Source organism: Chiloscyllium punctatum, chromosome 13, assembly GCF_047496795.1.
Source record: "Chiloscyllium punctatum isolate Juve2018m chromosome 13, sChiPun1.3, whole genome shotgun sequence".
Lineage (NCBI taxonomy): Eukaryota > Metazoa > Chordata > Chondrichthyes > Orectolobiformes > Hemiscylliidae > Chiloscyllium > Chiloscyllium punctatum.
Window position 1 is genome coordinate 10,654,991 of NC_092751.1, and position 24,780 is coordinate 10,679,770.

Below are 24,780 nucleotides of genomic sequence, written 5' to 3' on the forward strand. Positions count from 1 at the left end.
AAATCATCCACCGAAATTTCCACCACCTCCAAACAGACCCCACCACCAGGGATATATATCCCTCCCCACCCCTTTCTGCATTCCACAAAGACCGTTCCCTTTGTGACTACCTGGTCAGGTCCACGCCCCGTACAACCCACTCTCCAATCCTGGCACTTTCCCATGCCACGGCAGGAACTGGAAAACGTGCCCCTACACCTCCTCCCTCACCTCTATCCAAGGCCCAAAAGGAGCCTTCGACATCCATAAAAGTTTTAATTGCACATCCACTAATATCATTTATTGTATCCGTTGCTTCCGATGCAGTCTCCTCTACATTGGGGAGACTGGGCGCATCCTAGCAGAGCGCTTTAAGGAACATCTCCGGGACACCCACACCAATCAACCACACCGTCCCGTGGCCCAACATTTCAACTCCCCCTCCCACTCTGCCTAGGACATGGAGGTCCTGGGCCTCCTTCACCGCTGCTCCCTCACCACCAGACGCCTGGAGGAAGAACGTCTCATCTTCTGCCTCGGAAGACTTCAACCCCAGGGCATCAATGTGGACTTCAACAGTTTCCTCATTTCCCCTTCACCCACCTCACACTCGTTCGAAACTTCCAGCTCAGCACTGTCCCCATGACTTGTCCGGACTTGTCCTACCTGTCTATCTCCTGTTCCACCTATTCACTCCACCCTCTCCTCCTTGACCTATCACCTTAATCCCCTCCCCCACTCACCCATTGTACTATATGCTACTTTCTCCCCCACCCCACCCTCCTCTCGCTTATCCCTCCACCCTTTAGGCTCTCTGCCTGTATTCCTGATGAAGGGCTTTTGCACGAAACGTCAATTTCGAAGCTACTCGGATGCTGCCTGAACTGCTGTGCTCTTCCAGCACCACTATTCCAGAATCTGGTTTCCAGCATCTGCAGTCATTGTTTTTACAGGCTTGCAGTGATTCCCCACGCTGTGTCACACAGCAGGGTCCTCCGTTGAAATAAACAGCCGTGAATGACATGTGGTTCAGTCTGTTGGAGACAGCATTTCCAGACAGATACAGTTCCCTCTTATTAGAACAAGCAGCACTAATGATGAATAACCTCAGAGAGAACCAAGCGATAGAGATTTACCGTGGACTCGATGGGCTGAACGGCTTCTCAGCACGTGAATGATATCACACGTCTCTGCCATCCCTCTCCCTGTCTCTGTGACAGAGTGGCTGAGGGAGAAATAATAGCTCGTTTTTAATCCTCCCTTCCGCTTTGGACTGCCTGCAGCCCCGCAGCTCCTGGTTGTGGGGATGGTTCTCAGTGAGTGAGGGTTTCATTCAGAGTTGTTTCATCTGGGACAGTTGGGTCTCAGATGTTAACTGATGCCCGATTGCAACAAAGAAGCCGACGCCTGTGAAACAAAAGCCTTTCTGTTGGATTGTTCTGTGAAGATTGATTCTGAACATCAAATGGGCAGCACAAAAATGCAATGATTTGCATTTTCCTGAAAGAAGAGAGCCCACAGCCCATTTCTCTCTTTCCCACCAGCTCAGCATCTTTCTCTCTCTCTCAAATAAATGATATTTGGAGGAAGTTCGCAATCAAGCTAAGTTCCAGCGGCGCTCTTGCACCTGGCTGTGCCCGTGAGAGGAAGCTTCAGAGCATATCCCCACTTACATCCCGTCATAATGCCTGCAAGTGGAGGGAAATGGCTCAATACTCTGCCAATAGAGACACCTCAGTCCCCGGGGATGGGATAAACAGCACCGTCCCGTTGGGGACATTCTGCAGATTAGACACAGCGCACTTTATCATTCAGATCATACCAGAGTGAGAGTGCTCGAGAATGCCAATCGGACACTCGCACCTGTGCCAATTCGCGAGTTGCAAATGATTGGTGAATGTGGAAAGTGAATTTGTTCACGTTTGAAGTGTTTCCAAGAAGCAGGAAGCAGAAGAAGATACACAGTGAAGCGATTGAGATCTGACTACAGGAGCAGTAAATAAGTTGTACAGCGCAGAGGAGAGCTTTGAAGTATTGAATTCTGGCTGATGGGCCGATCATGCTTTTACTAGGCCACGCTGCTACAGAAGCAACTATGTCAGTGTCTCTCAACATTGTGATGTCACAGACAAATATCGCCGTTACACTGCAGGAAATTCCTTTTTCCAATGTAAGGCAGTCCATTTGTAAAGGTGTAGCTTATATATCGAATCCTTTCACATAAATAATTCCACTGCACCTCAGTGTGTTGTATTGTCTCCTTTCCACTTTACCTGTCATTGGGCCTGCACTGAAGTTGATTTTCTCTTTCTGCGTGTCTTTTACAGTCTGGGTGATGTGATGCAGGTGTAATGACCTATCTTCTGACAGAATTTTCTACTTAACTTCAGCCCGCCTTAACTTCGCTATCTGATACCATTCCCGTTGTTTTGATGTTCAGCGCTCGTCTCAGAGGCAGCCTGCCCTCACCCAAAATAAATGGAAAACTCAGTCACACTGTGATCACTGCAATCGAGGGATGTATTCCCTCTAAGGTCATTGATAATTCCAAGGATAAAGTTAGGACTGCAGATGCTGGAGATCAGAGTTGGTAGTGTGATGCTGGAAAAGCACAGCAGATCAGGTAGCATCCAAGGAGCAGGAGAATTCAGGTTTCAGGCTTAAGCCCTTCATCTGGAATAAAGCTTATGAGTCGGGGCTGAGAGATAAATGGAAATGGTGTGGGGTTAAGGGGAAATAGCTGGAAAGTAATAGATGGATGAATAGGAGGGAGAAGAAAATAGGTCAGAAATGGCAGTGATGGAATAGGTCGAGAGCACGGTGCCGAGTTGAAGGCTTGTGCTTGGGGGAGGGGAAATGATCTAACTGTTCAAATTCACATTTATCCCGTTTGGTGTTAGGGTCCCAAGCCGGAATGTGTGGCGTCCCTCCTCCAGGCGTTGGATGGCAATGGTTTGGCAGTGGAGGAGGTTCAAGACCTGTATGTCTTTGTTGGGGTAGGTGGGGGAGTTGAAGTGTTCAGCCATGGGACGGTGAAGTTGTTGGGTGCTGGTGTCCCAGAGATGTTCTCTTTCATGATCTGCAAGAAGGTTTCCTGTCTCCCTGATGTAGAGGAGACCACACTGGGCGCAACGGATTCAGTAGATGACATTGGTAGCTGAACAGGTGAATTTCTAATGGATGTGGAATGATCCCTTCGGGCCATGGCTGAGATGAGGGGAGTGGTGTGGGAGCTCGTTTCACCCTTCCTTTGGTGGCAGTGAAAGGTGCCAGGAGAGGGTTGTGGGCTGGTGGGGGGATGTGTGCACCTAAGAAGGGGTCATGGAGGTAATGGTCTTTACGGAATGTTGGCAGAGCTGGGTAGTGAAATATATCTCTGGTGGTTATGTCTGTTTGGAGGTGGCATCAGTGGCAGAATATGATGCGATTATGCGGAGTTTGATGGGGTGTAAGGGGAGCAGTCGGTGGTTCTGTCCTTCTTGCGTTGAGAGGCGTGGCTTCAAGGGTGGTGGTGTGTGAAATGGATGTGATGAACTCGAGGGCGCTGTCAACCACGTGGAAAGGCAATTTGTGATCGTGGAAGAAGGAGACCAACTGGGTCTTTCTGAGGTGTAATTTTTCATCCTGGGGACAGATGTGCTGGAGTTGGAGGAATTGGGAATTAGGAATGGCGTTCTTACTCGAGATAGGGTTGGAGGAGATGTCGTCTTGATACATGTGGGAGTCGGAGGGCTTGCAGTATATGTATGTAATTAGGCAGTCGCCAGAGTCGGTGATGGAGAGGTCCAGGAAGGTGAGGGAAGTTGCCAAGATGATCCGGATAAATTTGAGTTCGGAGTGGAAGGTGTTGGTAAAGTTGGTGAGCTATTCAACCTCCTCGTTGGAGCACCAAGTGACCCCAAACATTTATCAACGTAGCGGAGGGACAGGTTGAGGATGGTGCCTGTGCAATTGCGTAAGATGGACATTTCCGCGTATCTGAAAAAAAGGACAGGCACACCTAGGTCCTATGCGGGTGCCCATGGCTACCGGTTTTGATGGAGGAAGTAGGGGAATTGGAACGACAAGTTGGTGATTGTGAGGACTCGTTCAGCCAGGTGGATGAGGTTGCCGGTGGAAAGGTACTGGTTGGGATGGTGTGAGATGAAGATATGGAAGGCTTGACTTCTGTCATGGTAGATGGATTTGTACAGGGACTGGATGTCCATGGTGAAGATGACGCGTTGAGGGCCGGGAAAACGAAATTCTTGGAGAAGGTGAAGTGCATAGGGGTGTCACGAATGTAAGTGGGCATTTCCTGAACTGGGGAGAGAGGATTGTGTCGAGGTAGAAAGAGATTATTCGGATGGGACAGGCTCAGGATGAGACAATAGGTCGACTGGGGCAGTCAGGTTTGTGAATCTTAGGAAGGAGGTAGAATCGGGGAGTGCGTGGTTCTCGGACAATGAGGTTGAAGGTTGTGGATGGGAGATGCCCAGAGGTGATGAGATTGTGGATGATCTGGGAGATGATGGTTTGGTGAGGGGAGGAGAGTTTGTGATCGTGGTCTGTAAGAGGAGGTGCCTGCGAGTTGGCACCTGGCTACAGCTTTGTTCCTCTGCCCGACTCACAAGCCTAATTCCTGATGAAAGGCTTATGCCTAAATCGTCCATTCTCCTGCTCCTTGGATGTTGCCTGACCTGCTGTGCTTTTCCAGTACAACACTCTCCACTCATTCATTATTACTCTCTCATTTCACACTCCCAGGTTCATGCTGTCTGTTTGATTCTAATGAGCACTCTTTTCATGAACTGCGACAAAATCTGCCAATCTGGAACAGAAACAGAAATCGCAGTAAAATCACAGGTGAGCTGGCAGCATCTGTGCAGATGAATCACAGTTATTGTTTCACATCCATTGGGTCCGTCTCACCACAGATGCTGCCAGACGTCATACAATGTTCCAGCAATGTCTGTTTTTGTCTGATTTTCAACATCAGCAATTTTTTTCATTTTTGTTTTCTTATTTTCTGCAAATATGATTTGGCTAAATATTACGTTAAATGTTTTAAATATGATTGTGATGGTCCGGCCAGATTCCACCAGCCGGCTCCTTTTACTTGGTTCACGTGACCAATGCCTTTCCACTTGGTCACCGCGCCCTACAGCTGCACTGCATATAAATTGACAAAATTGTGGCATTCTCTCGGATTGTTAATCAGGAGCGAGATTGATTGAAATTATTGAAAACTTAACATAAACTGATAAAGTAAGGGATATAAAACGGGAAACTGAAAGTGAAAGAGAACAGCGAATGATAATTTCTTGACAAAACTGAAATATAATTGCTCAAGATTCAGAAAGTGCTTTCATCCGCAAACATACCATAATATGAAATGTAATTTTTGGGACAACCAATGCAAGCAGATAGCAAAATCTTAGTTTTCAAGTCTTGCTGTAACTGGTTTGGTTTGAATGAATGCAGACATGGGACTCAGTGTTGTAATGGTCTCCTAAAATGGAAAAGGAAATCCTTGCCTTCGAGGATACGTGGGGAATGTTCACTGATTCATCCCAGTATTGGCAGGACTGTCCTCTGGAAGCGAATGAGTAAAATATTTCAATGTTCCATGGAGTTTCGAATGAGTGGTGAAGGGAATGTCTCCATTCACAAATTAATCATTCAGTAGAATTCAATACAGGGACCCATGAAATGATGAACAAATTGAACAAGAACATGGACATACGATACACAATAGCTACGACCATTACTCTGTGAAAACTGATGATTTCAGATCCACGGTGGCCTTTGGTGATGGCATTTACTGTCCAGAACCAGTCTGCACAGGAATGACGGGAGACACACTATGAAGTATTTGAACATCAGTCACCTTTAGAAATAGCTGAGACTGACTCAGGACACGGGGATTTAGAGATGTTGGCCTTACAAACCTTTCAGACATTCCGTGGAAGAATAAAGGAAGTGATAGAAAATTTTCGTCTCCATGGAGACGATGTTCGTGAACTGGACAGATAGTAATTTACCTTATTCGAGATTATAAATAGAGGCGTCATTTTTAAAAAGCAAAGAGTTCACAGTGTAACTGTAAAATCTTATTGTCACACTCAGTGGGAACATTGTGTGTAATCCTTGTCCTCATTCTCCACCAAAAAGCATGTCAAGAAGGTAGAAAGTGCACAGACGCTGTTTCCTGGATAGCAAGATATTCGAAAGCCAAGTGACATTGTTTCCTGAGACATGAAAATGTCAGAAAAGATTCAAACGGGATTATAGAAAGAATGAAGGAGTTTATTCACGAGGTTTGGAAATGCTGGAGCAGAAATGCGCAAGTTTGATGTAAACAAATGAGATTTTCACATAACGCGAGGTTTGAATGAGTAAATCGGGAAAAGTCCCTCTTTCGAGTGAATCAATAACTTTCATTAGAGTTCGAAAACCATTAGTGAATGAATAAGAAAAGTTTGGATGAGAGTTTCTTCCCCTCAATAGAGTTATTTAAATCGTGAACGACTTTCCAGAAATAAAACGTAGAAGCTGACTTCAGAGTGTTTTAAAAGATACACGAACAAACGTACAAGGAGAGAATTTATCATTGAGTGAATGTCAGTGTGGTTGCGTAACGATTTCGAATTTTTTGACTTCAGGTACAAGACATTTCATGAACACATACTTTCATGAATAAGACTGAGTATAACAAGTTCATGGATTGGTAAGGTGTGGCGTATTATTCGAGGTGAAACTCTGTAAATGGAGCTGATGTCGTAAAATAACTGCAGACAGAAGTTATATCCTAATGAGGAGGAATTGAATCGTCACTTGGAGACGCAACACCTACTTTAAAAATTTGACCACATTCACATGATGTTATGTACATTTCGTACATTCTTACCTCCACCCAAGAAATCCACCAAGAAGACTCTGTCGTTTTGTGTTGTTAACCCTCTGTACTTCTCTGCAGCACGCCATTTTAGATAAAATATGCTCAGACCAAAATTCAGTTCAATACAATATTCAAACGGTCCTATGTGAATTCTGTTTTTATTATTGCAATAACGTTTGTGAGTTTGCAACAAACTCTGTAACATGAAACCAGTTCAACATCTATATTCCCGGAATTTAACGCAGTGCACGTGGGAAACGTTATCCATCTGTTGAAAACACGCCTTCGGCTCTCTCTCCGCATATGTCTCTTCACGTTTTAGATACTTGCAGTATGTTTGTTGATCAAGGAGTCATTATCCAGAAAAGGTCGTTTCTCAATCCACAAACACGGGTATTTTCCCATAAACTTGACTTTGCTCAATATCACCTTCTGTCTCTATCCCTCAACCCGACGATAAATTGAAGTTGCTCCATTTGAGGCTCAAAATTAAAACTTCGGTACAGCACACCCCACTATAATGGAACAGAGATACCGTGCACTGGTCACCATCAGCACAGGAACAACACATTAATGTTTACCTCCACATTCCTGGTTTTTCCTTAACGTTTGGGAAACCGACTTTCTCTAATTCCATGGCTAGTAACGGGGGTTATATGCTTATCTTCTCCAAAGGTTCTGTCCCCACGTGAGGAAAGTGGTGAGGTACTCATTGTAAAGATGGGTAGATTGATGAAATGTACAATGTCATCTTTTGCCTTCACTAACCCATGAGTTTTTTATTTTGTTTTGCATCTGTAGAAATCTCAAAATCTTCATCTTTAACAGACTCAATGACAGGTCTCCATTGTGTCTCTGGCATCAACTTTCTTCCACCTCAGTCCGCTGTTTGGGAAGTGTTCCTGTTTTGGGAAATGCACTTCCCCGTGTGTCACCTGCTGCTCCCAGCATGCGCTCTGGAACTGCACTCATTTTCCTTCTGACACTAGCTCACTGTGTTGCTGTGATCATACAGTGACTTGGTGTCGCACGGCCCTGGAAAATGATACAGATCAAGGTTTTTGCATTGTTGAGTTCATTTGTCAGTTTAGCCTTATTTTGGATTTTGAAATTGTCTGTTCTGTACACAAGTGCATGTCAAAAACATCTGAGCGGAAGTTAGGTCTTCTGAATAATGACATTTAGCACTATGCACTCTCCTCCAGTCTGGAAAACAATTCCTCAAAGGCAATTTAATAGACAATAGACAGCAGGTTCAGGAGTAGACCATTCTGCCCTTCGAGCCAGCACCACCATTCATTATGATCATGGCTGAACATCCTCAATCTGTATCCTGTTCCTGCCTTATCCCCATAACCCTTGATTCCACTATCCTTCAGAGCTCTATCTAACTCTTTATTGAAAGAACACCTCCTGCTGTCTCGGGTTCTTCATTCTGTTGACTTCAAATCTTCACAGAATTCAACAGACCTCGTTACATAGTCATTTCCTCATTTTTGTTCAGATCCCTGTGTGCACAGTGTGACAGTGGGAATGCACTTGCCCCACAACCCAGGGGTCAGACCATAGTCTTGGAACCGTACTGTATTATTTCTCATTTCACCAACAACAGGGAGAAATATCTGCTGCTCTGCATAATTTACACAATTCAATTATTCATAAGGTCATAGCCTTCCTCGCGGCTGTGACGAGGTGGCCGAGCGGTTAAGGCGATGGACTGATAATCTATTGTGCGCTGCACGCGTGGGTTCGAATCCACAGCTTTTCATGGTGCGGTTTTCAGATGATCGCAGCTGTTTCATTGAAAGTGGAATTCCAATGGTCAGGTTATATGCATTGACGCTCTTACAAAATCTCAAGGAATTGTTTGTGCCTTTCGACGAAACTATATTGAAATGTAGTTTCCTTTGGGATAATGAAAAGAAATGCGATTTTCTTTTTCAAGTCAGTGCTGTGAACGTTTTTTCGTATGAAAGATATCCAGGAAAATCAAATAACGAGAGCTGCGAAGTGCATGTTTATGCAAAGGGATTCTTAATGAATATTTTGTCAGATGAAATCTGGAGGACGTTGAGTAGAAGTAATTCATCCTGGTGAGAAGAGCACAGCGAAACAGCACAAAATAATGGAGATATTTCAAAGGGGCAGGGCGTGGGTTTAGGGGCACTGAGAACTGGCTGTAAATGCACAGTGGAGAATTGCCGCTGTGGGTGCCATGCATGGGCACGGAGAGACTTACACATTGGTCTCGCCCTCGCCCCTTGCTCTCGCCATTGATAAATGCTGGACATAAGGCACAGATAAACACAAGATGTGGGAAGCAAGCTCCCTCTCGTTATGCACACACTGGATGCATCACATTGAACTATTAACAACTGGAGAAATCAGCATGTTACCTATAGAGAGTGAAACTAAACTGTGGATCAATAACTGCAGATTCATGTAACATTAAAATGAAAAATGATTTAAAATGTAGGTGTAGGTTTACTCGCTGAGCTGTAACTTTGATATCCAGACGTTTCATTACTTGGCTACGTAACATTATCATCAGTGGCGACCTCCAATTGAAGCGAAGCTGTTGTCTCCTGCTTTCTATTTATATCTTTCTCTTCGATGGGGTTCCTGGGGTTTGTGGTGATGCCATTTCCTGTTCGTTTTCTGAGGGGTTGATAGATGGCATCTAGATCTAAGTGTTTGTTTATGGCATTGTGGTTGAAGTGCGAGGCCTCTAGGAATTCTCTGGCATGTCTTTGCTTAGCCTGTTCCAGGTTAGATGTGTTGTCCCAGTCGAAATAGTGGTATTTTTAACCCGTAGGTAGGGCTACGAAGGAGAGAAGGTCGTGTCTTTTTGTAGCTAGCTGGTGTTCATATATCCTGGTGGCTAACTTTATTCCTGTTGGTCTTACGTAGTGTTGGTGGCAGTCCTTGCATGGAACTTTTAAGATGACGTTGGTTTTGTCCATGGGTTGAACTGTGTCTTCTAAGTTTGTTAGTTTTTGTTTGAGAGTGTTGGTGGGTTTGTGTACTACTAGGATTGCGAGGGGTCTGAGTAGTCTGGCTGTCATTTCTGAAACTTCTTTGATGTATGGTAACGTGGTTAGGGTTTCTGGATGTGTTTAGTCTGCTTGTCGTGGTTTGTTCTTGAGGAATCTGCGAACTGTATTTTTTGAGCATCTATTCTTCTCGAATACGTTGTATAGGTGGTTCTCCTCTGTTTTCCGAAGTTTGTCTGTGTTGCAGTGTGTGGTGGCTCAATGGAAGAGTGTTCTGATGCAGCTTCGTTTGTGTGTGTTGGAATGGTTGCTGGTGTAGTTAAGTATTTGGTCAGTGTTTGTCGGTTTTCTGTATACGCAGGTTTGTAGTTCTCCGTTGTCCTTTCTTTCTACTATGACGTTCAGGAATGCGAGTTTGTTGTCGGTTTCTTCCTCCTTCGTGAACTTTATGCCTGTGAGGGTGTTGTTGATGATGTTAAATGCCTTTACTATATTTTTTTGTTTTGTGATGACAAAGGTGTCATCTATGTAGCGGACCAAGATTTTTGGTTTGATTGTTGGTAGGGCTGTTTGTTCTCGTATTTGCATTACCGCTTCTGCTATGAATCCTGATAGTGGAGATTTCATGGGTGTGCCATTGGTTTGTTTGTAGATATGTTGTTGAAAGTGAAGTGGGTGGTGAGGCACAGGTTCACTTGCTTCATGATGTTTTCGTTGGTAATGTGATTGATGGTTGTTGGTGCGTCTGTGATGGTCTCTTCTAAAAGTGTGGTAAGTGTTTCCTTTGCCAGGTCGATGTTCATGAATGTGAACAGTGCTGTTATGTCGAATGAGATCATTGCTTCTTCTTCCTCTATTTTGGTGTTTTTGATGATTTTTAGGAATTCCTGGGTGGAGTAGATGGAGTGCTGTGACTCTTCTATGAGGCATTTCAGTCTTGCGTGTAGTTCTTTGGCCCGTCTGTAAGTTGGTGTTCCGGGTAATGAGACTATGGGTCTGAGGGGGGCTTCTGGTTTATGGATTTTTGGTAGTCCGTTTCGACTTGGGCAACACCTTGATCCTGGGACAGTCTAAGCAAAGACATGCCAGAGAATTCCCAAAGGACGGGCACTCCAACCAGAACGCCATAAACAAACACATAGATCTACATGCCATCTCTCAACCCCGCAGAAAACGAACAGGAAATGACATCACCACAAACCGCAGGAAACCCATCCAGGAGAAAGATATAAATTGAAAGCAAGAGACAACAGCTTCGCTTCACATGGAGGTCGCCACTGATGGTGTTACCTCGCCAGGTAATGAAACATCTGGATATCAAACCTACAGCTCAGCGAGCAAACCTACACCTTAAACCTCAACCTGAGTTACAAACCTTCACAAACCTTGCGATTTAAAGTGTCTTTATACGCATCTCATTATTAGACTTTTCGTTATAATACCCGTCTGGTTGAAAGAAGAAGACACCACATTTCAAGATGGATGACAACGTTACCAATGTTGTTTTGAAATTGACATCTATTTGATCATTTTACGCAGTGAACAAGTTCATTTTAAATAATGCAAACCGCATTCTCTCACCTGGAATAAAAGTGTGATGTGAATACAAACATTGTCCTTGCTAACTCGCAGTTACTCAACATGAAAAATAGGATGTAACTTTTATTAAGCATACATCAATTAGCACCATTATCTTCCTTCGGATTGACTGCAGTATGCACAAGCGAAATAAGGTTTAAGAAAGAATGACTTTTGGAAATAATGATTCGGTGGTGACTAAAAATAATATTAGGTTCTCATGATGTGGATATTCCACCAATGGCTCCAGTGGTGGGGATGTTCAGTGGGCAGTATTTCTATGATAGTATAGAAGTATGTGAGCTGCTAGGAATGGGAGCTCCCACCTCATTTGGAGCAGCGTCTTTTGACGTGGACCAGAGAGCATTGTGACATCAGTCTGGGAGTTCCAACCACACCTGGAGCAGCTTCCATTGACTTGGAGCAGCAGGGAGCATTGAGGCATCAGGCTGGGAGTTCCAAACACAACTGGAGCAGCTTCTGTTGACGTGGAGCATCAGGGAGCATTGGAACATCCGAATGCAAGATCTAACCTCATTTGGAGCAGCTTCAGGTGACATGGAGCAAGGAGCTTTGCGAGAACCGTCTGGGAGTTCCGCTCTCACCTGGAGCAGCTTTTAATGACATGTAGCAGCAGGGAGCATTGGGACATCAGAGTGATTGATCCAGCCTCAACTGGACTGCTTCTCTTGACATGGAGGAGGGAACATTGGGACATCAGACTGGGAGCTCCAACTTCACAAGGACCAGCTTTTAGTGGCATGTAACAGCTGGGAGCATTGGGACATCAGAGTGGTAGGTCTAACCTGAACTGCAACTTCTTCTACTGACATGGAGCAGGGAGCATTGGGACATCAGACTGGGAGCTCCAACTTCAAGTAGAGCAGCTTCTATTGACATGGAGCAGCAAGGAGCATTGGAACGTCAGGTTGGGAGCTCCAACATCACCTGTAGAAGCTTGTATTTACATGGAAGAGGGGGGAGGATTGGGACATTAGGCTGGGGGAAAGGATATTCAACTATTTTAATCGAAAGAAAAATATTTTTCAACATCTTAGATGTTAATTGATATATGAAGAATCTTTCCCGGGAAAATAATTAATTCTTTAGATAGTAAAGACAAGTCCTGAAAATATTCAACTCAGGAAAACGCATTGGTACAGAGAGAAATGGGAGTGATGCTTCATGTCTTTGTCTTTTCTTTTCTGGCTGACTCTGCACTAGATTACGTCATCGGAAGGACGTTTTCACTCATTTCCTGCAAATTCGGACAGGTCATTACCGTTATCTAAAGATGAAAATTAATGGGAATATGCGATGTTATGATTAGGCTGGAGTTTACCTCAAATTATGGTGAAAACGCAGCAAAGTCAGTTGCAACTTCCAAGATCAGCAGTGACCTCATTGATTGGCTGATCACATTGTGAATGCTCGTTGTTTTGAGGACAAATTGAAGTGAATCAATTATGGTGATTATCTTGGTTCTTTGTTCACCTTGTGACTGTTACTGTTATTGCTCATGTCCTTGTTAACACCACAGCTCCGCCGCGTGTAAAATTTCAGCTGTGCATCTGGCCATTGGTGCAACCATTTGTATAGCTGGCTACGGATCAGGTGGTTGTAAGTTCGACTTTTGCATTGCGCAAGCGCATTGTGGAGATACATCACAAATCCAACCTAATCACTTTTGTTATGCTGAGGTGGATAATATATGAAATTTTCATCTCCACGAACGAAAGTTCTTTCACTGTCTTTGATCATTTAAACATTACCAAGAGTTATCAGAGCAAAAATCACACAGCACCAGATTGTATCGAACAGAGTTATTTGGAAGCACCAGTGTTCCATGCACTGTTTCTTCATCAGGTGTTTGTCAACTGTTGGAATCTAAAATGGCTTTGTGTGATTATTAAATGTATCCACCCCCAGTCCAACACCAACACCTCCACGTCATGGGTACCGTCGACACCACGAACGGTCGGTTAAAGTCCAGATGATCTTCCAAAAGATCGCGTATATTGACACACACACCAAGTTTCTGCAGAAAAACACCCACCTGATGAAGGAGCGGCTCTCCTAAAGCTAGTGCTTCCAAATAAACCTGCTGGACTCTGCCCTGATATTGTGTAATTTTTAACTTTGTCTACTCAACTCAAACACTGGCTCTTCCATATCATAGACAACATCAGTCATGTCCCACCGTTGTCAGAGAAGGCAACCTTGGAATAGCCCAATACATTGCTCATAGGGACGTTTCGTTTTCAGAAACCAACACACTTAATCGCTGCAGCTCCGATGGATGAAAAGCACAGAAAAGAAATATCTGAGACTCAGTTTTGACAATATTTTGAAATTCTTTGGAAAGTGGAATCAGAGGAGAATGAAGGATTAACTGTCTGACTGTGCAGAGAGAGGGAAGGCACTTTTCCCTTCTTTGATTAGCTGGTGTATTGACTGATCTAAGGCATGAAACAGGTTCCTGGTAGAGCTGCGCTGTCTGCATCAGGAACAAGAAGTCCTGATTTCCTGAATGGTAATGAAACCCAGGCCACTCAGTTAAAGCGCTGAATACTAACCACTAGATCACCAGGGATGAGGGCAGAAGCCGATGTACCGTTTCTTCACAACACAGTTTTTGGAATTATGTCACTGCAGATATGTTTCCCCTCAAAAAGGATTGAATTATGGAGTGTTTACAGCACAGAACCGGGTCCCTTCATCTTGTTTCCCAGCACTTGGTCTGTAACCTTGTAAGATCTGACGTTTCACCTGAATGCTAATTTCTCTGAAACGTTTTAATCTCGTAAAACACAATAAGTGGGATTAAAGTTTGAGATGGGAACTGAACCCAATTTTTACCCATAGACTGAAGCATGCAGACACATTTCCCCAAGTGTGACACAGGCCTCGGGAGAAAACAAGCAGAAAGTAAGATTTCACCGACTTGTCTGATGTTGTCCCATTTCAGAGTTCAACACCAATGTCTGGTTACAGCACAGAAAGGAAGCATTCAGCCCCTCCCATCCCAGTGTTCCATTACTCTGTAGTTTATACTAACTCACCTCGTTCTTGCTGCCAAACTTGATCACTGCTCACGCCCGCTATTTCCTGTCCTGCCAAACGGTTTGCCTCAAGTTCTTGGAATGAAAAACAGGAATGGCCTATTTCAAGCAATTTTCTAGTTTACAAGGACAGTGTTATCACCACTGAGCAAGCACATTGCCAGCTCAGAGAGAAGGTCTCATCCTTTAGAAACTGAAATGCAAAGATGATTGGATAGCCTCAGTATTGTAAACCAACCAACAAGACCGGAATAGGGCCGAGGAGATCACACACAGAAGGATGGGAGAATAGAATGACGTATTTCTTGGTGTCCAGGGTGATTTTAACAGAAATCTTCCCTGGTAGTATAGTGATGAGGATTCAGTGATTTCACTGTCATGGCTTGTTAAAGGTTAATGTTTACAGTAATCAATATGAAATACTGCCTGATATTTCGAAGCAGAATGATGTGCAGCAGACAGAATCGTTTCACTGCATGAACTAATAAGAGAGCTCAGAAGAGCCAGGAGGAGACATGAGAGCCAGGAGGAGACATTAGAAGTTGTTGGCGGATAGGATCAGGGTTAACCCTAAGGCTTTCCATAGGTATGTCAGGAATAAAAGAATGACGAGAGTTAAATTAGGGCCAATCAAGAATAATAGTGGGAAGTTGGGTGTGGAGTCAGAGGAGACATGGGAAACACTAAATAAATATTTTTCGACAGGGTTCACTATATAAAATGAAAATGTTGGCGAGGAAGATACAGAGATACTTGCATCTCGACTCGAAGAGATTGAGGTTCACAAGGAAGAGGTATTAGAAATACTGTAGAGTGTGAAAATAGACAAGTCCTCTGGGCCAGATGGGATCTATCCTAGAATCCTCTGGGAAGCAAATGAAGAGATTGCCGAGCCTGTGCCATTGATCTAGAAACCATCATTATCTACAGGAATAGTGCCTGAGGACTGGAGGATTGCAAATGTGGTTCCCTTGTTCAAGAACGGTACTAGAGACAACCCTGGTAATTACAGACCAGTGAGTCTCACTTCAGTTGTTGGTAAAGCGTTGGAAAAGATTATAAGAGATAGGATTTATAATCATCTAGAAAAGAATAATCTGGTGAGGGACAGTCAGCATGGTTTTGTAAAGAGTAGATCGTGCTGAACGAATCTTATGAGTTTTTTGACAAAGTGACCAAACAGGTAGATGAGAGTAAGCAGGTTGATGTTGTGTATATGGATTTCAGCAAGGTGTTCGATAAGGTTCCCACAGTAGGCTATTATACAAAATGTGGAGGAACGGGATTGTGGGAGACATAGCAGTTTGAATCAGTAATTGGCTCGCTCAAAGAAAACAGAGTGTTGCAGTTGATGCAACATGTTCATCTTGGTGTCCAGTTACTAGCGGCATTCCGCAAGGGTCGATGTTGGGTCCAGGGCTATTCGTTATTTTTATAAATGACCTGGAGGAGGGCTTAGAAGGGTGGGTTAGTAAATTTGCGGGCAACACTATGGTCGGTGGAGTTGTGGATAGTGACGAAGGATGTAGTAGGTTGCAGAGAGACATAGATAGGATGCAGAGCTGGGCTGAGAGGTGGCAAATTGAGTTTAATGTGGACAAGTGTGAGGTGATACACTTTGGACGGAGTAATCAGAATGTAAATTACTGGGCTAATGGTAAGATTCTTGGGAGTGCAGATGAGCAGAGAGATCTCGGTATCCATGTACACAGACCCCTGAAAGTTGCCACCCAGATTGACAGGTTTGTTAAGAAGGAAAACAGTGTTTTGGCCTTTATTAATAGAGGGATTGAGTTCTGGAATCAGACGGTTATGCTACAGCTGTACAAAGATCTGGTACGGCCACATTTGAAGTACTGTCAACAGTTCTGGTCCTGCATTATAAGAACGATGTTGACGCTTTGGAAAGAGTGCAGAGGGGATTTTTTAGCATGTTGCCTGGTCTGGAAGGAATGTATTATGAGGGAAGACTGAGGGCCTTGAGGCTGTCCTCGTTGGAGAGAAGACTGAGAGGTGACTTAATAGAGACATACAAGATAATCAGAGGTTTAGTTAGGGTGGACAGGGAGAGTCTTTTTCCAAGTATGGGGATGGCAAACACGAGGGTCACAACTTTAAAGTGAGGGGAGAAAGGTATAAGACAGATGTCAGAGGTAGTTTCTTTACTCAGAGAGTAGTTAGGGCATGGAATTCTTTGCCTGTAACGGTGGTAGATTCGCCAAGATTAAGTGCATTAAAGTCGTCATTGGAGAGGCATATGGACGTATATGGAATAGTGTAGATGGGATGGGCTTCAGATTAGTATGACAGGGCTCTGCAACATCGAGGGCCGAAGGGCCTGTACTGCGCTGTCATGTTCTATGTTCTATATGCTACAGATCCACATCAGCAATGTCATCGGCAATTGCCTGACATTCAATCAGTTTAAAACAATAACGGAGCGGGCGTCAGGAAAACGGAAGGGGAATAGTGGTTTGTGAGAGTTAACTACATGCCTCGTGGAGCCAGCTTCAATGTAGATAATGAATATCGGGTTTCCTGTTTACCTTGGTATACTGATCACTACGGATCAATGACCCAATATTGTCTGCCCTTTGTGTGTTGTTCTTTGTACATTGCACCTCGGCTCAGTGCTCCGGGGGACCACGCTATTTTAAATTTGGCACATTTTACTCAGATCGGTTTTGCAGCTTCATATTAAGGCCAACAGTTTTAGGAACACATAGTCACCATTCAGACCACCAAGTCTGTTCCACTATTGAATGGTTTCATGTCTGATCTGATAACCTTGAACTGCACTTTCTTGCCTTTCGCCATAATGCTTGATGTCTTTGCTGTTTGAAGATCTGCCGATCTCAGCCTCATTACACGTAATGACACTTCCTCAACAGCCTTCTGCTACAAGAAAGTCCACTGATACAGAACTATCTGAGAGAAAAAATGCTTCTTCGTCTCTATTTTAATTGTGAGATCCGCATTCTTATACAAAGTTAAAAATCGCACAACACCAGGTCATAGTCCAACAGGTTTAAGAGAAGCAATGGCTTTTGGAGAGCTGCTCCTTCATCAGGTGGCTGTGGAGGACACAGCGGTAAGGTACAGAATTTATAGCGAAAGGTTACAGTGTAATGTCACTAAAATTATACATTGGAAAAATACCTTGATTGCTTGTTAAGTCTTCCATCTGTTAGAATGACTATGTAAGGTTCATTTCTTCTTATGTAAATCGAAAAACTTTCTTTTGACAGTTACATTCTCAGGTGGACTTTACCAGTTAGTGTCAGCACAGATAATATGTTGAAGGTGCTCGTCCCTGTGTGCTGCGTCCATGCCATAATGTTTAGACTGACGCTCATCTAAAAAAACAACATGCTGCAGGCAAGGATGCCTTAAGACATGGTACATTGGTGAAGCTGAGCAGAGGCGACAACAATGGAACGGGCGCTGCACAGCAATCAACGGACAGGTGTTCCCCTTCCCAGTTGGAGAGCACTTCAGTGATCCAGGATATTCGACCTCGGATCTTTGGGTGACAATCCTCCAAGGCGGTGTTCGGAACAGGCAGCAGCTAAAAGTGCCCCCACAGAGACTGATAGCTAAATTCGGTACCCATGGTCATTGGGTTCATTTCACAGTACAGGTGATCCCATTGCCCTATCTACAAACAGAGACCCTCCTACACACGAGTGCGCACGCGCGTGTGCACGCACACACACACACACACACACACACACACACACACACACATCCGTCTGTGGGGTGAATTTGTACTTGCAGACTTACATTGTACTTTGCTCAAAAACTGCATGAATCCATGTAAGTCTCTGGTAACTCATTTTTATAAATTAGAATCATTCTAAACATTATGGAACAGACAGCAGCACATGGGGGCAGAACCAGTTGTTAAACTTCACCTGAGAATGAAACTTTAAAATAAAAAAGTTTTGCACTTTACATATGAAAGAAGTGAAGCTCACATGGTCATTCTAACAGATCGGAGACTTAGCAAACAATCAAGGTATTTTTCAATGTACAATTTCAGTTACGACACTATCCGAGTGAATCTCTCCTGCAACTCTCCCAGTGCGATCTCATCCCTGGACAATTCTAGCACTGAGCCGAATGAACAGCATCGGGGGTGGCTCTGCAGCACTTATTGCCTTCCGGTTTGGAGTCACGTGGACGCCAGACCAGTTAAGGACGGTAGTTTCCTTCCCTCAAGGACGTCAGTGAAACACATGGGTTTTTCAGACAACGTATTCTTAATTCTAGGCATTTATTGCATTCACATACTGTCATCATCGTGGTGTGGTGAGAATCCAACCCTTCTGCCCAGAATATTACCTGGCTTTGCTGTGTTAACAATCCAGCGATAATACCACTAGGCTATCGCAGAAAGCCCTCATGGGGGATCTTTTCCAATAGAGTCTCTTTTCCCCAATTATTCCTTATGCCCTTTTATTGAGCCTCACACTCCAATAATCTCTTGTCCATGTCAGTAAAAGCTGCTAAAAGAGAATTGATCTCACAGCCAAGGTATCCAAATGGATCGAATGATTTGAAGGTGCCAATGAAGAGATTGGGGCAACAGTGAGAGCAACGGCACAGACTGGATGGTATCAACGTGAAAGTGTATGTTAGATTGTGCAATGCCTCAGTCAAATGGGATGAGGGACGGAAAAGAGTGTTATGGAGAGTGCGAGGGATAGACATCTTCGAGAACTTTTGGGTTTAAATCCTGATACATGAAACGCAGAAATATCAGAGAGCAAAATTCGATGGAAAACAGATAATCACCTCGGAGAATATTGTCTTGTAAAAACGATTAATTTCTGACCGTGTTACACCAAAAGTAAAACTTTGAGAGAACTGACCGCCATGCTGTGGATTCGAGCTGAGGTCGCTGCAATCACAATGCAGAATGCGAACTACTAAATGGTTATAGCATTCCACAGACCACACTTATAAACTGCAACCAGTATGGTAGCAGAGGAAATGTCAGGAAGAATGTACAATATCAGGACTTAGCGACAGGCATGTGGGAACGCAGAATGAACCGAATCTTTAACTTTAGCGTCCCCAGAGACTGTGGAGATTCCATGAATGAGAATACAGGAGAATGGGATTAACGAAACTCTCCAACTCTTGGCAGAGTGCAGAATATTGTTGAAACGTATGCTTCAATAGCATTATATTTGAATATCGGCTACTTCATCACTTTGCCCACACAAGGCAGGACCAATTGCTGCATGCAATCACACATCATCCCAGTTCCAGACCCGGAATCAGAGAAACTGTGTGAAGCATGCACGAAGATCCAATTGGAAACTGGGATGGAATGACAGGAGAGAGGCGCGTGTATTTCCAAGGTTGGGACAGCTCCTGGTCAAAAGCGGGGCGGAAGGGAATACTTGCCCCCATTTATAATATTATGACCATGAACAGTACATGTTGCTGAGACAGCCGATTGGCGCATCTAAAGCGTGTGGAGACTTTAACTTTGGGTGGCAAGGTTTGAAATTTCATTTTCGTATTTGGATCATTGGTTTTGACATTGGCATCTGCTTTTGTTCGCATTAGCTCAAAATCAGCTTCTTGTTCCCAATAAATACTGCAACCTGGAGAAGGTGGTGTTGTGGTTATATAATAAACTAGGCATCCTTGGGGACTCACACACGGAACTGGTAATGTTAAAGTTCGATGAATAAAACCTGGAATGAAAGCCTGATCTCAGGAACAGAGAACATGCCTTTAATTTCCTGCAATCCCATTCATACATGTCGCTTATACAGGGGATGCTACCATCTTTACCCAATCCTGCCTACTTGTGTCTCCAGGACCTGAACAGAATAGCTGACCCTTAATCCGAGAATGAAAACCATGTGAGAAAACAGGCCATTCAGCCCTTGCAGTCGACACTATCCCTCTGAAGCACATCCTATCAGACACACACTCCATACCTATTCCATTCCCCTTCATTTCCCATGACTGATCCCAGTAACCTTCACACCTACAGACTGTGGGAGGAAACTCACACAAGCAAAGAGAGAATGTGCAAACTGCACACAGTCACACGAGACTGGGATCGAATCCATGTCTCTCGAGCAGCGAGGCAGCAGCGAATCAGGATGAACAACAAATGCTGTCCTGACCAGCGACATCCACACCCTGTGGGTGTATCAGGAAGAATAAAAACACATTCACAACATGGACAACGGGACTTACGTCTGCGCTGATATGATTTCAACCAATCGTTCATCCTGGGTAGATACAAAGACACCGATATCACAGGGAGAAACCAGGGCAATGCGGGATTCAATTACCTGCTGAAGTGGAAACTCATCTACTCAGTCAAACTAGGGACAGAATATTCAACATTCCCGTGTGTGGGACGGGCTCAATGAGCAGAAGAACCTCGAGATTTACCAGCAAGATTACATATCCCAGAAGGAGATCAATTAAACTGTCAACGCTGCTGTTAATCCCAACCAGCTGCCAGTTTCATAGCGTCAAAGTTATAGACTCACACAGCATGAAATCAGGCCTTTCACTCCTACAAGCTCATACTGAACATAATGCCAAACGAAACGAGTCGCATCTGATGGCTCTTGTAACTGCTGATGGTTAATAATGCCCTTGTGATATTATTACTGCATTGTTAATATGAATGTCCAGATATAATTCTGTGGACACGGGTTCAAACCCTGGCATGGCAGATGCTGGAATTTTATTTCAACAAATACCTAGAGTCTAATGATGATGTTGAATCAGTTGTTGTAGATCTGATTCACTAATGCCTGATAGGGAAGGAAACTGCCATACTTATCTGGTCTGGCTGGTATGTGATTCCAGATTCATAATATCGTGGTTGATTCTGAACTTCCCTCTGGGCAATAAATTATGTACTAGGCATGAATGAATAGCTTTTGTTAATCCCACTGATACTTTCCAATTCATTTATCGATCCAAATATCCTGTAAATATTGTTAATGTACATTCATTCATCACTGCCTCAGGAAGTGAATTGCACACATAAACCATCCTCTGTTAAAAAAAGCCTCTCATGTCTTATTTTAAATCCCTCTTTTCACTTTAAACATCTGCCCTCTCGTCTTGAAGTCCCCCTCCTTGGAGAAAAGACAGTTACAGTTAACTCGAGCCGAACTCTCAATAATTTATAAATTTCTATCAGGTCGCCTTTCAAACTCCAGTGCTCGAGTGAAAGTAGTCTCAGCCTATCCAACCTTTCGTTATAACACAAACCTTCCCCACTAGCCATACGCTGGTATACCTGTTCTAAACCTACTCCAGCTGAATAATTTCCGTGCTATTACTGGGCGACAAGAACTGGGCACAGTTTTCCAGAAGACGCAACACCCAATGTCCTATTCAACTTCAACATAATGTACCAACTCCTACGCTCAAAGGACAGAGCAACGAAGGCAAGATGACATTATTTTAACTATTCTGTCTATATATGAAGCAAATTAAAATGAATTATGTACTTGCATTCCTGGCCTCCGTGTTCCACAACACGATGCAATGCCGGTCATTAATTGTATAAGCACTACTAATATTTGATGTAGCAAAATGCAATACCTTCCATGTATCCAGATTGAACTTCATGTGACATTTTTCAGCCCAAAGACGCAATGGATTAAGATCCTTCTGGAACCTTAGATCACCTTCTTTACAGTCTCCAATTCTGCTGTCCTCTGTAAGCTTATGAACCATGGCTTCGATGAGTTCTATTGTTTTCTCATACAGGTCAACGATTTTTACTTATTTGTCGTGGCCATCATTTAGCTGTTTGCAAATCAGGTAACAATTAGTCATGTCGTTAACCATGAGGAAGAAAGCCATAGACTGCAGGGAAATTGGAAACAATTGGCAAGAAAATGTGCTGAAAGGAATTCAATCCAGTGAAGTGGGTGATAATGAATTTGAGGACTCACAATGAGAAAAGTGTGAATACTGAGTGGTTTAAAGTAAGAAAAGAGAAATTAGAGTAGACAATCACGAATGTTTGAAGGTGATTGGACAAGGGATCAAGTGGTCTCGATGTTCTTGACCGCAGGTTGGAATATAAAAGCAGGGAAACGATGCGTGAACTTTAGCAACGGCGTATTCAAGATGAATAGACAGGGTAATCAGATGGACGGAAGTGCGTACTGCAGGTGCTGGAGATCAGAATCAAGATTAGAGTGGTGCTGAAGAAGCACAGCAGGTCAGGCAGCATCCGAGTTTCAGAAAAAAATAACGTTTCAGGCAAACGCCCTTCATCAGGAATAAAGCTGGGAGCCTCGAGGGTGGAGCGATAAACGGGAGGACTGGGTCTGGGAAGAATTTAGCTGAGAGTGCAAGAGGTGGATAGAGATGGGTTAAAGGAGATAGGTCGGAGAAGAGGGTGGAGCGGATAGATGGAAAGGAAGATAGACAAGTGGGACAGGTCAGTAGGTTGGTGCCAAGTTAGAAATTTGGAACTCGGATAAGGTGGCCGTGGGGAGATGAGAAAACTGGTGAAGACCACGTTGATGCCTTGGGGTTGAGGGTCCCGAAGTGGAATATCTGGCGTCTGGTTGTGAGGGAATGACGGTGGAGGAGACCCAGGAACTGCATGTCATTGGGAGAGTCGGGGACGTGGTAATTGATGTTTTTGGTCATGGGGCGTTGGAGTTGAATTTTGCGGTTTCTCTGGAAATGTTCTCTGAAGTGCTCTCCGAGAATGTGTCTGTTGGCCCCAATGTAGAGGAGACCGCATGGCGAGCAACAGATGCAATAAATGACATGTGTGGAAGTGCACACGGATATTTGATGGATGTGGAAGGCTCACTGGAGCATTGGAAGGATGTGAGAGGGAAGATGTGGGTGCAGGTTTTGCAATTCCTGTGGTGGCAGTGGAAGGTACCGTGAGGGGAGGGTGGGTTTTTTGTAAGGCGTGGACTTGACTAGGTAGTCGTGGAGGAAAGAGTCTTTGTGAAAAGTGGATAGGGGTAGGGAGGGAAATATAAATTTCCCTATCACTGCAGGAATTGCAAAACCTGCACCCACATCTACGTCCTCACCTCTGTCCAAGGCTCTAATGGACGCTTCCACATCCATCAAAGTTTCTACTGCACTTCCACACATGCCATTTCTTGTATACGGTCCTCCTGATGCGGTCTCCTCTAAGTTGGAGACAGGCGATGTATTCTCACACAACACTTCAGAGAATATCTCCAGGATACCCGCAAGAATCAACCCCAGTGCCCCATGGCCAAACATTTCAACTCCCCCTCCCATTCTCCCGAGGACATGAAAGTCTGGGCCTCCTGTATCGCCACTGCGTCACAACCCGATGCCTGGAGGAAGAAAGCCTCATCATCTACCTCGGGACCCTTCAACACCATGGTATCAATTTGGACTTCACCCGTTGCCTCATTTCCCCTCCCCCTACCTTACCCCAGTTCCCACCTTCCAGCTCAACACCGTCCGCCTGACTTGTCCCACCTGTGCATCTTCATTCCCACCTATCCACTCCACCTTCTTCTCTGACATTTCATGTTCACCCCCCACACGCATCCACTTACAGCACTCTCAGCTACCTTGTCCCCAGCCCCACCCCTTCCCATTTATCTCTCCATCCCATGTGCTCCCAGTCTCATTCCTGATGAAGTTTTTTGACTTAAACGTCCATTTTTCCTGCACCTCAAATGCTGCCGGACCTGCTGTGCTTCTCCAACACCACTCCAATCTTAAGGGGAGTCAGTTGATTGAGTGGATTTTCAGATATTTTCGATTGTTGACCACAGGCTGTGGATGATAGCAGAACTTTAGCAACCAACAGGTCAGGGAACAGCGAAAGGACTGAGCACAAGTCTGGTCACGGCATAAATCAACATTTTTCTTAAAATTGGAAGATAAAAGATGGAAGGCTGAAGTATTCAACTTTGCCCATCAAGACCGTTTCACGAATGAGTTTCTCACTGATTCCTTTCCAAGTCAGGGTGCTATGGGCCTTGGAGGGGAACTTGAAAACGGTGGTGTTTTGTTGCATCTTCCAACCTTGTCCTTATAGTCAGTACAGCTGTTGAACTTTGAAGGTTGTCAAAAATGCCCGAATGACTTACTCCAGTGCATCTTATAGTTGGTGCACTCTGCTGCAATTGTGCCTTAGCGGTGAAGGGAATGAATATTGCAGGTGTTGAAGAGGGTACACTCAAGTGACTGCATTGTCGTGGACAGTGTCCAGTTCCTTAAGTGTTATTGAAGTTACACCCATCTAGGCAAATGGAGAGAGTTATATTCC